Source organism: Tamandua tetradactyla, chromosome 1 (assembly GCF_023851605.1).
Source record: "Tamandua tetradactyla isolate mTamTet1 chromosome 1, mTamTet1.pri, whole genome shotgun sequence".
Classification (NCBI taxonomy): Eukaryota; Metazoa; Chordata; class Mammalia; order Pilosa; family Myrmecophagidae; genus Tamandua; species Tamandua tetradactyla.
The window spans coordinates 33,699,813-33,714,511 of NC_135327.1; the positions used below are offsets into that span (position 1 = coordinate 33,699,813).

The 14,699-nt window shown below is 37.4% G+C and overlaps 1 long non-coding RNA gene and 1 other non-coding gene across 2 annotated transcripts in view; one reads left to right on the forward strand and one right to left on the reverse strand.

Moving 5' to 3' along the window:
• The window catches only part of LOC143644662 (uncharacterized), a 164,366-nt gene that overhangs the window by 70,696 nt on the left and 78,971 nt on the right, over nucleotides 1–14,699 (reverse strand). The gene's annotated exons all lie outside the window — the stretch shown is intronic.
• LOC143652499 (U6 spliceosomal RNA) lies at nucleotides 907–1,009 on the forward strand. Its single transcript, XR_013160726.1, has one exon. It is a non-coding gene; the product is annotated as a U6 spliceosomal RNA (small nuclear RNA).

Genomic DNA, 14,699 nt, shown 5'->3' on the forward strand with positions numbered 1-14,699 from the left:
GAAAATCTTGTGTCTGATGCTCACTTTTTCCAGGATATGGACAGATGAGTACAAAAATATGGATAGAAAAAAAATAAATAGGAAAGATAAGGGATAAAATAAATTGAGTAGATGGAAATACTAGTGGTCAGTGAGAGGGAGGGGAAGGGGTATGGTATGTATGAATTTCTTCTTTTTCCTTTTTATTTCTTTTTCTGGAGTGATGCAAATGTTCTAAAAATTATCATGGCGATGAATCCACAAGTATGTAATCATATTGTGACCCATTGATTGTACACCACATATGGGATGTATGTGTATGAAGATTTATCAATAAAAATATTTTTTTAAAAAATCAGTTGGTCAAAAGTGATGGTGGAGTTATACTGAGAAGATAGGCTTTAACAAATGAATATGAATACTGAATCATTAAGTTGATATCTCTTTTAGTCTCTATTTTCTTAGAGCAGCTAGAAGTAAAAACTTAAAATTGTGGAATTGTAACCCATCCCAAACTGTAAAATATGTTCTACAACTAATTGTGGTGCTGTGCTTTGAAATGTATTGCTTTTTTGTATATATGTTATTTTTTACCAAAAAAAAAGGAAAAAAACATCGATTGTGGTGATAAAAAAATATTTAACCCTTTTTTTATATGCCTCCTATATTCTGGAGCAGCAAGAAGGAAAAATCTGAGAGAATTGTTTGGTAGCCGATGACAAATTCTGGGATCTGTCCTGTAATTACTTGTTGAAGAGTAGCTTTGAAAACTATTGCTTTTTTATTTTTTTGTTTTGCATATATGTTACATTATACAATAAAAAAGTTTTTTAAAAAATATCAATTGGCCATAGATGTGTTGTTGGAGATTTGGTTTTGAGGTGTCAAAAACCAGCAAAAAATGCAGTAAAAAATTACATTCAGTGCGTGCTTCAGCAGCACATATACTAAAATTGGAACAATACAGAGAAGATTAGCATGGCCACTGCGCAAGGATGACATGCAAATCCGTGAAGCATTCCATATTTTTATGAAAAAAAAATTACCTTCAAAAAGTCCCTTCAGCTGCTGATACAATACAGTTTATCTGACTTTGCACACATTGTGCCTTCTCTTAATATTCTTAGATAACCTGCCATTCCTTTACAGCAGGAAGTGTTGTCTGTTTATTGGGCCAAGAGCCCAATGAAGTAGTGGCCCTGCATGTAAAGGGCGTTATATGAAAAATACTTTAGCTGTTTTGTTTTGTTTTAGTGGAGGGTTTTATGGAGTGGTTTTGTTGAGCAGGTCTCATAGAATTCACATTAATTTAAGTGCATTTAAGATGGTAATTCAGAACATCTTCGGGGCTTCCAATCACTCCAGTTACTTCAGTCATGATAAAAATTTTTCTTGTAGACTGCTGGGCATTTTACAAGAGAACTGACAAGCAATCTTCAGAACTGTCAAGGTCATAAAAGATGAGGATGACTGAGGAATTGTCACAGGCTGGAAAAGACTAAGGAGAAACAACAAGTGCAATAGAAGGTCTTGAACAGGATCACAGAACAGAAAAAGGACATTAGGGAGAAAAATGATGTCGTTTGAATAAGGTCTATACTCAGTAATACCATACCAATGTTAATTTCCTGCTCTTGATCATTGTGCTCTGATTATGAAAAATGTTAGCATTGGGGGAAGTAGGGTAAAAGATATAAGAAAACTCAACATCTGAGTAAATTGGTATAAAAGTGGCTGTTATTTTAACAACCGTAGGTCATACATTGGAGGCTTGGGAACATGCACTAGAGTTCTGAGTCTCAAGGAAAGAGTGTTATGAGGAAGGTATGTTAGATACCTATGTTCTAGCAAGTCCAGAGAGAAATGCAGGAGAGAGAGAGGGACCAGAGTTACTGCTTTAACAATAATAGCAATGACTAGCTTTTCTATAACACTACATAGATTTCAGGTCCTTTCCCCTAACCCACCATCCCAGCTCCAGGGAGGTGATCACAGGAGGTATTATAAACTCTTCTCTCAGAGGAAGAATCTGAAGTTTAGAGAGTTTAAGGATAACTTTGCTTCAGAGAGCAAGAAATAGAATGTGAAATTACAAGGAGAGTATAGGCCCTTAGCAAATAAATCAGGTATTTTCTAAAGACCATGTTGGTGCAGAACTGGTGAGGACGTGAGTGTAAATTGGAGACGTGCCTGTGCCAAAGTGACCCTGATTTTCCTCTTTCTCTAAAGCGTCTGGTTCTTGGGGATTTGGGCAGACTACTCACCGATATCAGTCATTTTAATTCTGGTATTTGGGTATCAGTTCTCCCATCCATAAAATAGGTTGATTGAAACCCCCAACACCTTTCCAGCCAAAATGACCTATGATTCCAAGAGTCACGAGCATTTAGTGACTGCCTATGAGAAACAAGTATGGCTCCAGAGAAGCCAGGAGCATAGAGAAAGTAAAAGCCCTCCATTTATAGAATGTGGATGAATTCAGTCTCTAACACAATACTTCTCAAAGCAGTCACTATTTAAAAATATTCACATAGATAATATACATGTAGGTTTCTGCCTCTGACTGTGATGGAGTAACAGGGACTAGGTTTATCATCCAACCTTAAGACATTAAAAAACTGTACTAAATAGGTGAAGCCTCTCTTTTCAGACACTGGGCAATAGGAAGATTATGACTTGTCTGAGAAAAGGGAAACAAATTAGGTGAGCCTTGTGTTGCTGACTTTCTGCCTTGAGAGTCATTCAAGAATGTGGAGCACTGAAGAGGATCTTGAGCACAGCATGGCTGTCTCACTAAGTTAAGGAGTCAGACATCAGAGTTCAGAAAGTCAAAGGTGACCGACTGGACAGAGTTTCAGGGAAGAAGGAACAACCCAGAAAATGAGCTCTAGCAATCTGCATAAGAATCTCTTTCAATCTTTACTAAATACTAAGATATGCATGCATAGGGTGAAAACTACAAAGTTGGGCAAAGAGTGACTGGGAAATTATGATCTGAACAACTCTCAGAGCTCAGACAGGTCTAGAAATCATTCCAGTTCCCAACAGCCAGAGTGGAGAGTACTTACTGATCACTCATGGTATTCAGGGAAGACAGGGAACTGTTTGCAAAGTTCCCTTGTGGAACTGGGAAGAAAGGAGAAAATATTAAACTTCCCTACTTGGGGAATTCCTGATATTCTCACAAGCAGTGGGGACAATCAATTCAATAGGCTGAGCCCTCGATCTTGAGGCTCACCCCTATGAAGCTTATTCCCACAAAGGAGAGGTGAAGCCTACTGATAATTATGCCTGAGTCACCCCCAGAGAGCCTCTTTTGTTGCTCAGATGTGGCCTCTCTCTAAGCCAACTTGGCAGATGAACTCATTACCCTCCTCCCTACATGGGACATGACTCCCAGAAGTGTAAATCTCCCTCACAACGTGAGACCTGACTCCCAGGGATGAGCTGGGACCCAGTATCATGGGAATGAGAAAGCCTTCTTGACCAAAAGGGGGAAGAGAAAAATGAGATAAAATGAAGTCTCAGTGACTGAGAGATTTCAGAGTTGACAGGCTATCCTGGAGGTTATTCTTATGCATTATATAAATATCCTTTTTTAATTTATAGTGTATTAGAGTGACTAGAGGAAAGTACCTGAAACTGTTGAGCTGTGTTCCAGTAGCCTTGATTCTTGAAGACGATTGTATAACTATAAGCTTTTACAATGTGACTGTGTGATTGTGAAAACTTTTTGTCTGATGCTACCTTTAGGCAGGGTATGGACAGATGAGCCCAAAAAAAAAGGGATAAATAAATAATAGGGGGAGATAATAAAGGGTAAAAATTGGGTGGATTGAAATACTACGAATCAATGAGAGGGCAGGGTCAGGGGTATGGGATGTATGAGTTCTATTTTTTTTCTTTCTCTTTTTTATTCTTGAATGATGCAAATGTTCTAAAAATGATCATAGTGAAGAATACACAACTATGTGATGTTATTTTGAGCCATTGACTGTATATTATGCTTTGACTGTATGTGCATGGATATTTCTCTTCAGTGTTTTCAGTGTTTGCCACATGTATTTTGGAGCATTTTGGTTTGGTGCATAAATATTTATGATTGTTATGTCTTCATGCTGAATTGTTCCTTTTATTAGTACATAGTATCCTTCTTTGTCTCTTTTAATTGTTTTACATTTGAAGTCTAATTTGTTGGATATTAGTATAGCTATTCCTGCTCTTCTCTGGTTGTTATTTGCATGAAATATCTTTACCCAACCTTTCACTTTCAACCTATGTTTATCTTTGGGTCTAAGATGTGTTTCCTGTAGACAGCATATAGATGGGTCCTATTTTTTAATCCATTTTGCCACTCTATGTCTTTTGAATGGGAAGTTCAATCCATTAACATTTAGTGTTATTACTGTACGGGTAGTACTTTCTTCTACCATTTTGCCTTTTGGATTTTATGTCATATCTAATTTTGTTTCTTTTTACCTTTACTCATAGTTTTCCTTTCTACACTCTTCTCCACACCTCCCTCTTCTGTCTTTTTGTGTCTGTCTCTAGTGCTCCCTTTAGTATTTCTTGCAGAGCTGGTCTCTTGGTCACAAATTCTCTCAGTGATTTTTTGTCTGAAAATGTTTTAATTTCTCCCTCAGTTTTGAAGGACAATTTTGCTGGATATAGAATTCTTGGTTGGCAGTTTTTCTCTTTTAGTAATTTAAATATATCATCCGACTGTCTTCTCGCTTCCATGGTTTCTACTGAGAAATCTACGCATAGTGTTATTGGGTTTCCCTTGTATGTGATGGATTGCTTTTCTCTTGCTGCTTTCAAGATTCTCTCTTTCTCCTTGACCTCTGACATTCTGATTAGTAAGTGTCTTGGAGTACATCTATTTGGATCTATTCTCTTTGGGGTATGCTGCACTTCTTGGATCTGTAATTTTAAGTCTTCCATAAGAGTTGGGAAATTTTCAGTGATAATTTCGTCCATTAGTTTTTCTCCTCCTTTTCCCTTCTCTTCTCCTTCTGGGACACCCACAACACGTATATTTGTGCGCTTCATATTGTCATTCAATTCCCTGAGTCCCTGCTCATATTCTCCCATTTTTTTCCCTATAGTTTCTGTTTCTTGTTGGATTTCAGATGTTCCATCCTCCAGTTCACTAATCTTATCCTCTGCCTCTTGAAATCTACCATTGTAGGTTTCCACTGTTTTTTTCCCATCTCTTCTACTGTACCTTTCATTCCCATAAGTTCTGTGGTTTATTTTTTCAGACTTTCCATTTCTTCTTTTTGTTCATTCCTTGCCTTCTTTATATCCTCCCTCAATTCATTGGTTTGGTTTTTGATGAGGTTTTCCATGTCTGTTTGTATATTCTGAATTAATTGTTTCAGCTCCTGTATCTCATTTGAATTGTTGGTTTGTTCCTTTGACTGGGCCATATCTTCAATTTTCCTGGAGTGATTTGTTTTTTGCTGGCGTCTAGACATTTAATTACCTTAACTAGATTATTCTGTAGATTGCTTTCACTTCTTTTATCTAGGGTTTTCTTGCTGGATGAATTTGTTGTGTATTTGTTCTTTGAAATTCAGTTCAGCTTTTTCTATGTTTAGACCTCTAGCTTATTTTATGTTTAACAGAGGACAATTTTTTGGTTCTTCTTTTCTTGTTTCTTTCCCTGCCTGTATGCTGCCTTTTCCCCCCCCACCCTTAGGAGGGTCTACTTAGGTATTATAGACCCCAGCCGGGTTTTCCCAGACCAAACTGGCCTCCTATCAGGGGGAAGGAGTCACCTGTGTCAGTTTTCCTTGAGGGTGAGACCTAGCAGTTTGAAAGACTTTCCTGTGAAGTCTCTGGACTCTGTTTTTCTTTTCTTACCCAGTATGTGGTGCTTGTCTGCCTGAAGGTCCCACCAGCATAAGATGATGTGGTACCTTTAACTTTGGTTAAAGGTCTCCCTGCTGGGGGCATGGTGGAGACAGAGGAGAGGTTGTAGGCTGGTTTTAATGGCTTCAAATTGCCAAGCCCTGGTGTCTGAATTCCTTGAGGGAGGGATTGCACCTGAGTTGGGCTTCACCCCTCCACTGGGGAAGGCACAGGCTCCAAAGAAGCCCTTCTCAACCAAAAGAGCAGAAAGAATTGTGGCAAAATGAGGTATCTGTGGTTAAGAGAGTTTAAACAGACTTGAGAGGTTATTCTGGAAGCTACTCTTATGTATGCTATTTACCATGATTTGCCAATCCCTAACCCATTCCTGCAAACCCTAAAGAATACCTGAGACTCTATCTGAGATTCTACAAAGGTTCCATGCACTATGATTATTTTTCAGAAATCTGCAACCTCTAGATGAGTTCCTAGGCCAGATGAGTCCTAAAACCAAGAGGGGCCAGACTCTCCAAAACATCAACTAGCTTCATCCCCCTGTCCCGTATTAATCAATAGTCCTTTCCAACATAAAAAAGTTAGACTGGACATAGGCCAAATACTTCTAAAGATTTGGAGAAAGATCAAAGGAGAAGTTGGAGTTATATCAGAGAAGATAGGATTTAACAAATGAGTATGACTGGTGACTCATTATATTGATATTTTTTTTAGTCTCCAGTGTCTTGGAGCAGCTAGAAGGAAAAAGTTGAAATTGTGGTACTATAACCCATACCACATTCTGAAATTTGTTCTATAACTGTTTCACTGTTTCAGTGTGCTTTGAAATTCATTGTTTTTTTTGTATATGTATTATTTTCACATTAAAAAAACATTTAAAGGAAAACATGAACAGTGGGGAGAAAAATTGAATAGATGCAGCTAAATTGGACTGATAGTAACAAAAAAAATTACATCTAAGGTAGAAAATTCACTGGATGATATTAACAGCAGATATAACACTACAGAGAAAAAGATTAGTGAACTCAAAGACATAGCGATAAAAACTATCCAAGTTGAAAAATAGAGAAGACAAAAGACTGAAAGAAGTAACAGCCACATTGACCTGTGGGACAATATCAAGTAGTCTAACATGTATAATTGCAGGCCTAGAATAACAGGAGAGAAAAGGGGAAAAGAAAAAAATGTTTGCAGAAGTAATGGTCAAAATTTTTCAAAATTTGATGGAAACAATCAAGTCATGGAACCAAGAAGATAAGTAAACCCTAAGCAGGATAAAAATTAGGAAAAGCACACCGAAATATATTATAATCGAATTCCTAAAAAACAGTGGTTATGAAAAAATCTTAGCAGCCAAAAAAAAAAAACAAACAAAAAATACACAGCTACAAAGATCAGAATTATCTCATATTTCTGTCTAATATTATGCAAGTCAGACACAATGGAACTACATCCTTAAAATACTGAAAGAATTATCAGCCTAGAAATCAATACTCAGTAAAACTGTTTCAGAAACAACCCAAAATAAGCCTTTTTTCACACATACAGAAGCAAGATAATTGTCACCAGCAGATCCGTACCTTAAGAAATGATAAAGAAAATGTGCCAATGGAAGGAAAATAAGAGATGGATACTTGAATATACCCAAAGGAATAAAGAATGAAGAATGAAGTGGGAAAGAGGGTACTTCTATTTTCTCTGTTTTTAATTTAAAAAATTAATTAAAGTGCATTAATTTTTTTAAAGTAATTCAAATCATAGTGGAAAGGGGGGAACAAAAGTAACTTTACAGTGGAGAAACTGACACATGCCACCTTGGCCCAGTGTTCAAGATTCGCACCAACAAGGTGGTGTGATGGTGTCTCAGTGACAGAATTCTCACCTGCCATGTCAGAGACCCGGGTTCGAGTCCCGGTGCCTGCCCATGTTAAAAAAAAAAAATCAATATAACGATTCACACCAACAGTGACCAGTCGTGCTGATAGGATATGCACTTGATATAATGTAATGACAGTAATATGGCCTTGTGGCCTTCCTACAACAACCATATTAATCAGACAAATCCCCATAGAAGGAAATTTATAAAATACCCAACCAGCACTTCTCAAAATTGTCAAGGATTTCAAAGACAAGTCCAAGAAATTGTCTTGGCCAAGAGGAATCTGAGGAGACATAACAACTAAATGTAATGTGGCATTCCGGATGGAATTCTGGACCAGAAAAAGGACATTAGATAAAACTAAAGAAATCTGAATAAAGACTTTATTTAATAATAATGTAGCAATATTGGTTCATTAATTACAATAAATGTACCTTACTAATGTAAGAGGTTAATAATAAGGGAAACCAGATGTGGGGTACATGGGAAATTTTCTTCGCTATTTTCTGTAAATCTAAACCATTATAAAATTTAATTTTTTTAAAAAATAAGAGTGGTTTAATACAAAAATGACAACAATGTATTTTAGGGATTATAAAACAAGTAGCAAAATTTACAGCAAAAAATAGCACAAAGACATGATAGGAAATGGAAGTATATTGTTACAGGGTTTTAACATTACATGAAAAAGGTTGATATCATTTGATGGCAAATTTTAATAAGTTACAAATGCATATTTAAGCCCTAGAACAACCACTAAAAATTAAAACAAAAGATATAGCATATAAGCCAATAGTGAAGATAAAATGAAATCCTAAAAATAACTCAATCAATCCTTAAAATGGGAATAAAAAAGAGATAGCAAGAAAAAGAACAGGTGGGGCAATAGAAATAGAATAATTGAAATATTTCTATTCAGAATAGAAAACAAATAGCAAAATGGTAGACTTAAATCCAGACATATCAAAAGTTACTTTAAATGTAAGTAATCCACAATCCAATTAAAAGCCCCAGATTATCAAACTGCATTAAAAAGCAAGACCCAACTATATACTATCTGCAGGCAACCCACTTAAAATTTAAAGACTCAGAGGGATTCGAAAGAAAAGAATAGAAAAGGAGATTGCTATGCAAGCGATAAGCGTAATAAGGTAGAGTGGCCATACAAATTTCAGTCAAAGAATATTACCAGGGATAAAATGGACATTTCAAACTGATAATGGGATGGGTTCAAATGCCCTAACAATCCTAAATATATTTGTTCTTCATAAAACAAAACTGAAAAACTAACACATGCACATGATATGTTACTCAAAACAAAATATGATTTTGTCTGATACATGTGGTGGGAGGTTACCTCTACAATAAATCTCTATATATTAAACATGTCGATTTGAAATTTTGATAGCTACCACCATATTGCTCTCAGATGAGGTCAGTCCTATTTATACTTCCCCAATAATTGGAGGTGGGCAAGCAAAGGAACAATTGCTGTTAAGGATCACCACCATAGCAAGAATAAGGGCTAATATTTTCTGAGCACCTACTCTGTACCTGCCTATTCCATTTATTAACCTTTTAGTCCTGAGAGAGAGAGAGTCTCTGATTCTTCCCATTTTACAGATGATTGATGCAATAGAGAATTATTATAAAAAAATAAGTGGGTACCAGGAAAGCAGACAACCCAAGTTGTGATGGTCACTAAGCCTGGAAATGTTCTCATTTAAAATTTTTCCTGAATGGTTGGGTAGGTAAAAATGGAGAGAAGAGTAGCCTTTTTGCTTTGCATCTTCCCTTCTCTCTCAGGACTGCTTTGCTTTACTTTATTACTGGTGAAGGCTGAGCCAACGTAAACTGCTTCACCTCTTTGTGCACTACACACAGATTGACACTGTGTCTCCTGCAAAAAATTTTCAACCACCTCCCACACCCCACCCTACCCCCACCCAGCTTAACATGTTTCCTTCCATTGTGAAAAGAAAATTCCATGAATGCAGATGCTGAAGCTCCTGGAACTTTTTTTTTTTTTAGTCTGTAAGGTGCTTACCTAAGATGAGCTTTGCAATTGGAATACAAAGGAGCATGAAAGAATCTCAATTGCATTAGAGGAGATAAGCACTTATCAGGTGGTTTGACTGATTGGAGTATTTTACAAATGAAGCCACTTTTAAATATTGAGGAATCGGAGGGACTAACAAACTGTGTCTGGACTGGGAAAACCATCTTTTCTAACTTTTGCTTTTGGTGTATTAATTTTTTTTTTGTACCAGTCGCAGCCAATACAGATTTTGATTTTACAAATTAAAATCTCCCTATACTTCGTTACCCACCAAGGCAATCCCCCCAAATCACCAAGGTGCAATCCCACAGTAATCAAAGGCACATCTGTTTTCTCAAATGAGGGTGTGGAACAAAATGAGGTTAATTTGGGGTTTACTTCCAAAATGTTGACTTTCCTTTCTGATAATAAAATTCCAAGGCAAATTGAGAGCCACTGGAGAGTGCATCCTAAAGTAAAAACTCTTATGGACACACACACAAAAAAATCACAACATTCTCCAATGCTTAGTGATCATTTTAAATCATTCTCTTTTTTTCTTTCTTTCTTTCTAACTAAAGGTATTCTCAGGATTTGAAAAAGCCTTCACTTGACAATTTGCAATATTCATTGCAATGACAGAAATGACAAGGATTGAAACAGCCAGATGCCGACCCATTGAGAATTTGAGGGCCTGCTGGTAGAGTAACCCGGGGAGGTTTCGTGCCTGCATATAGTGGGTCGTAAGTGGGTAACTTGAGAAATCCTGACTCCAATTATAAAGCAAGGGCAAAATCCCTTGAATCCCTTCAATACACCCCTCTTCTCTGATCAAATCGTATTCTTTCTCCTCCCTACCCCTCTCCCCCTCCTGCATTTCCATAAACAATATGACTATCAGCTGAGCCCCTCGGTGAGCAAATAAAGGCAGAGGGCTAAGTAAATTTGCTTCCCAGCAATTATTTTTGTGAGGTCACTGAGTTAAGCATTAAAAGAATACTACTGCAGAGGGGGGGTATTCAGTAACTGTATGATTTGTGCTGCAAAACTGACAAAAGAACTCAGACCCTCGTTTTACTTTCATACCCACAGAAAACATTGAGTGCAGGGTCTTTGTTCCCTAAATTCATCTAAGAGAAATCTTTCACTTGAACGCCTCTGCATTTCAGCTAATCCCTCCTGCACTCTGCTTCCCAAAGAATTTCCATCTGGTCATTTGGTCTGAGTCTACACCTGCAAATTATCAGGATAATTATGATCTTAAAAAAAAATGAAAGAAAAAAAAACGGGAAGACAAAGCCACCAAGATCTTTTTTGTATCTAGAGTAGCGATTGGCAAACTTTTTCTATAAAGGGCCAGACAGTGACTATTTTCAGCCTTTTTAGGTCTTAAGGTCTACACCTGCAAATTATCAGGATAATTATGATCTTAAAAAAAAATGAAAGAAAAAAAAATGGGAAGACAAAGCCACCAAGATCTTTTTTGTATCTAGAGTAGCGATTGGCAAACTTTTTCTATAAAGGGCCAGACAGTGAATATTTTCAGCCTTTTTAGGTCTTAAGGTCTTTGTGGTGGCCACTCAACTCTGTGTGGGAGCGTGAAAGCAGCCACTGTACATGATGGAGGGAGTGGGGTTCCAGTAAAACTTTCTTATAGACAGGGAAATTTGAAATGCGTATAATTTTTACCCATCATAAAATACTGCCCTTCTTTTGATTGCTTCTCAGCCATTTTAAAATGTGCAAACCCATTCTTAATTCGTGTGCAGATTTGACCTACAGATTGTAGTTTGCAGACCCTTGAACTCAAAAAGCCTGACCTTGGAAAACCACCTTTGGTCTCAGTGAGATGGGCTATGTTTGATGGGTGTTGCTAGACTCCCAGGGAAATGCGGGTGCTTAAGAACACAGCTGGAAGATGATTTCTGGATTTTAATACCCTATTCAAAATGTAATGAAGAATTCCAGGAATTTAAGCCAGGAAACTGAACTTCATGGCACCTACTTTGCAAACTCCTTATCAGGCTTTGAATTGCAAGTTTACTTATCCCAATCCTAGGGAATTGAGCATCACAAATGCACAGAGAAAACTGTCACCCAAGTGCCTTCCTATAAACCAGGTTTTTGTACTTCGGCACTATGGGCATTTTGGGTTGGATAATTCTTTGGGGTATATATGTGTGGGATCCTGTGCATTGTAGGATATTTAGCAGCAACCATGGCCTCTCTACCCACTGGATGCCAGTTGCATCCCCCAAGACAACAAAGATTTCTCTGCACATTGCCAAATGCTGGGGGCAAACCAGCTGCATGGCCCCACAAGTTCATACCAGTCATACCAGCCCAGAGCTGGCACATGATGAGCATTTGCTCTATATTGGCAAGGTAAGTACTGCAGATCTTGATTTCTCTTTTGTATTGTAAATTTTCAATGCATTTCTTTGTAGTATGGAGACCATATAAATCCTGGTGGCTGTTTTTCAGGTACATCTTAATAGTGTTGTACAGACCTGCTAAATAATGGCAACAGCTAACAGTGTAGGAACTGTATGCTGGACATTCTTGTAAGGGCTTTACTTATATTTGCTCCCAAGCCTCCCAACTTTCCTATGAGATAAATTCTATTACGTGCTCATTTTACAGACGAGGAAACTGAATAGGAATACTTGCTCAAGGTCACCAGCATGTAAGCAGTGGAGATAGGATTTGAACTCAGAGCCGTAGCTCATGACTGTTGGGTGTGTTGTTGTGAGGTCCCCAATGCCTCTTTCTCCCTCCCTGTCCTGCCACCCAATCCATTTAGCAGATATCAGATGGGAAGAAATACAGACATCTACCTGCTCTTTGGCTCACATTAAATAGCTATACCAGGCACCTCGATATGGCCTGCTAATTGCTTCTCAGAAGATAAATCCAGAAGAGCTGGCTTCCCAGAGGAGTCACCATAGGCAGCAAGGCAGTCACATTTTCGATATAATCCTTTGCAGCAAGCGTGCAATCACTGATGACATACATTAAAATGGATCCTGATCTAGATTATTTAGGCTGCATTCTTTATGCCTTGCCCCAAGCATCCATGCCAAAAGCAAATGCTGAGATGACCAAAGGTCTCCTTTCATCTCTCTGGCCCTGACTAGGTACCGTCTTAAGAAGTCATTTATTAATTCCCATCATACTCTCAACACTATTAAGTGCCTACTGTGTATCAGGTACTATTATAGAGCTAGCGGCAAATAGAACACACAATCCAAAATTCATGGGATCTAATTGGGTATGCAAATATTTTCAGGAATTTAGACAAGTTGCTTAATTATATCTGTGAGCATGAAAGAAAAACTCAGGGACAAAGGGCAGAAGAAGGTGAGTGTGCCCAGCACTGTGAGTGGGATAGCACAAGGTGGCAGAGAACATGGCTGGAGATGTGCCATGGAACCAATTCACAGGTGACAAAGAATGGAAACTTTTATCTGACACAAAGGTGTGGAAAGGTTGTGTTTTTTTAATGCAATTTAAAAAATTAATATATTTCACATACTATAAAATTCACCCTTGTAAAGTGGATGATTCAGTGCTTTGTAATATATTTGCAGGGTTGTGCAACCATCACCACTATCTAATTCAAGGATATTTTTATCATTCCCCCCCCCCAAATTTGAACCCATTAGCAGTCACTCCCCATCCCCCCATGCCCTCCAACCAGTGGCAACCACTAATTTATTTTCTGTTTCTATGAGTTTGTCTATTCTCGACATATCACATAAATGGAATCATATATTATGATGTGGTCTTTTGTGACTGGCTTCTTTCACTTAGCGTCCTGTTTTTAAGTTTTTATCCATGTTGTAGCATGTATCAGTACTTCATTCCTTTTATTGGTTGACTATTTTCCATTGTATGGATATGCCACATTTTATTTGTCCGTTCATCAGTTAATGGACATGTGAGTTGTTTCTACTTTTTTGCAATTATGAAAAATGCTGCTGTAAATATTCATGTACAAATTTTTGTGTGAACTTATATTTTCAGTCCTTTTGGGTATATATCTAGGAGTGAAACGGCTGAATCATATGGAAATTATATTTAACATTTTGAGGAACTGCCAAATAGTTTTTCAGAGTGGCTATACCTTTTTACATCCCCACCAGCCAAGTATGAGATTCCAATTTCTCTGCATTCTTGCCAACACTTGTTATTGTCCTTTTTTATTGTTATTATAGCCATCTTAGTGGATTTGAAGTGGTATCTCATTGTGCTTTTGATTTGCATTTCCCTAGTGACTAATGATATTGACATCTTTTCATGTGCTTTTTGGCCACATATATATATTCTTTGGAGAAAGGCCTATTTGAATTCTTTGCCCATTTTTAAATTGTGTTGTCTTTTTATTATTGAATTCTAACAATTCTTTATATATTCTAAATTGTAGTCCCTTGTCAGATATATGATTTGCAATTATTTTATGGGAAGGTTTTAATGGGGCAGTGATATATTCAGATTAGCGGTTTAGAAAGATGATGTCTAAAGATTCCTTTCATCCTTAGCTGTTTATCAGGAAATGAAGATGGTAATGGTACCTGCAGATTCCTTTGTATAGTCAAGTCATCAACTAGGAATGGTATGATTATTATAAATATAAGTGGTAGGCAGAATAATGATATAAATCACCTGTGCCAGGTACTGTTTTAAGCATTTTCCATGTTTTAAACTGACTAAATCCTCCTATAATTGCAACTAGTAGTCCCATTTTATAGATGCAGAAACTGAGGCATAGAGTATTTAAGGATCACACAGCTGGTAAGTGATGGAGCCGAGATTTGAACCCAGAAGTCTCACTTGCCAGTCTGAGTAACTGCAACAATATAGTGAGTCTGAGAAGGTAGCAAGAGATCTTTTGTCTCATCTGAGATCTGTTTCCTGGTTTTGAGGTAGACC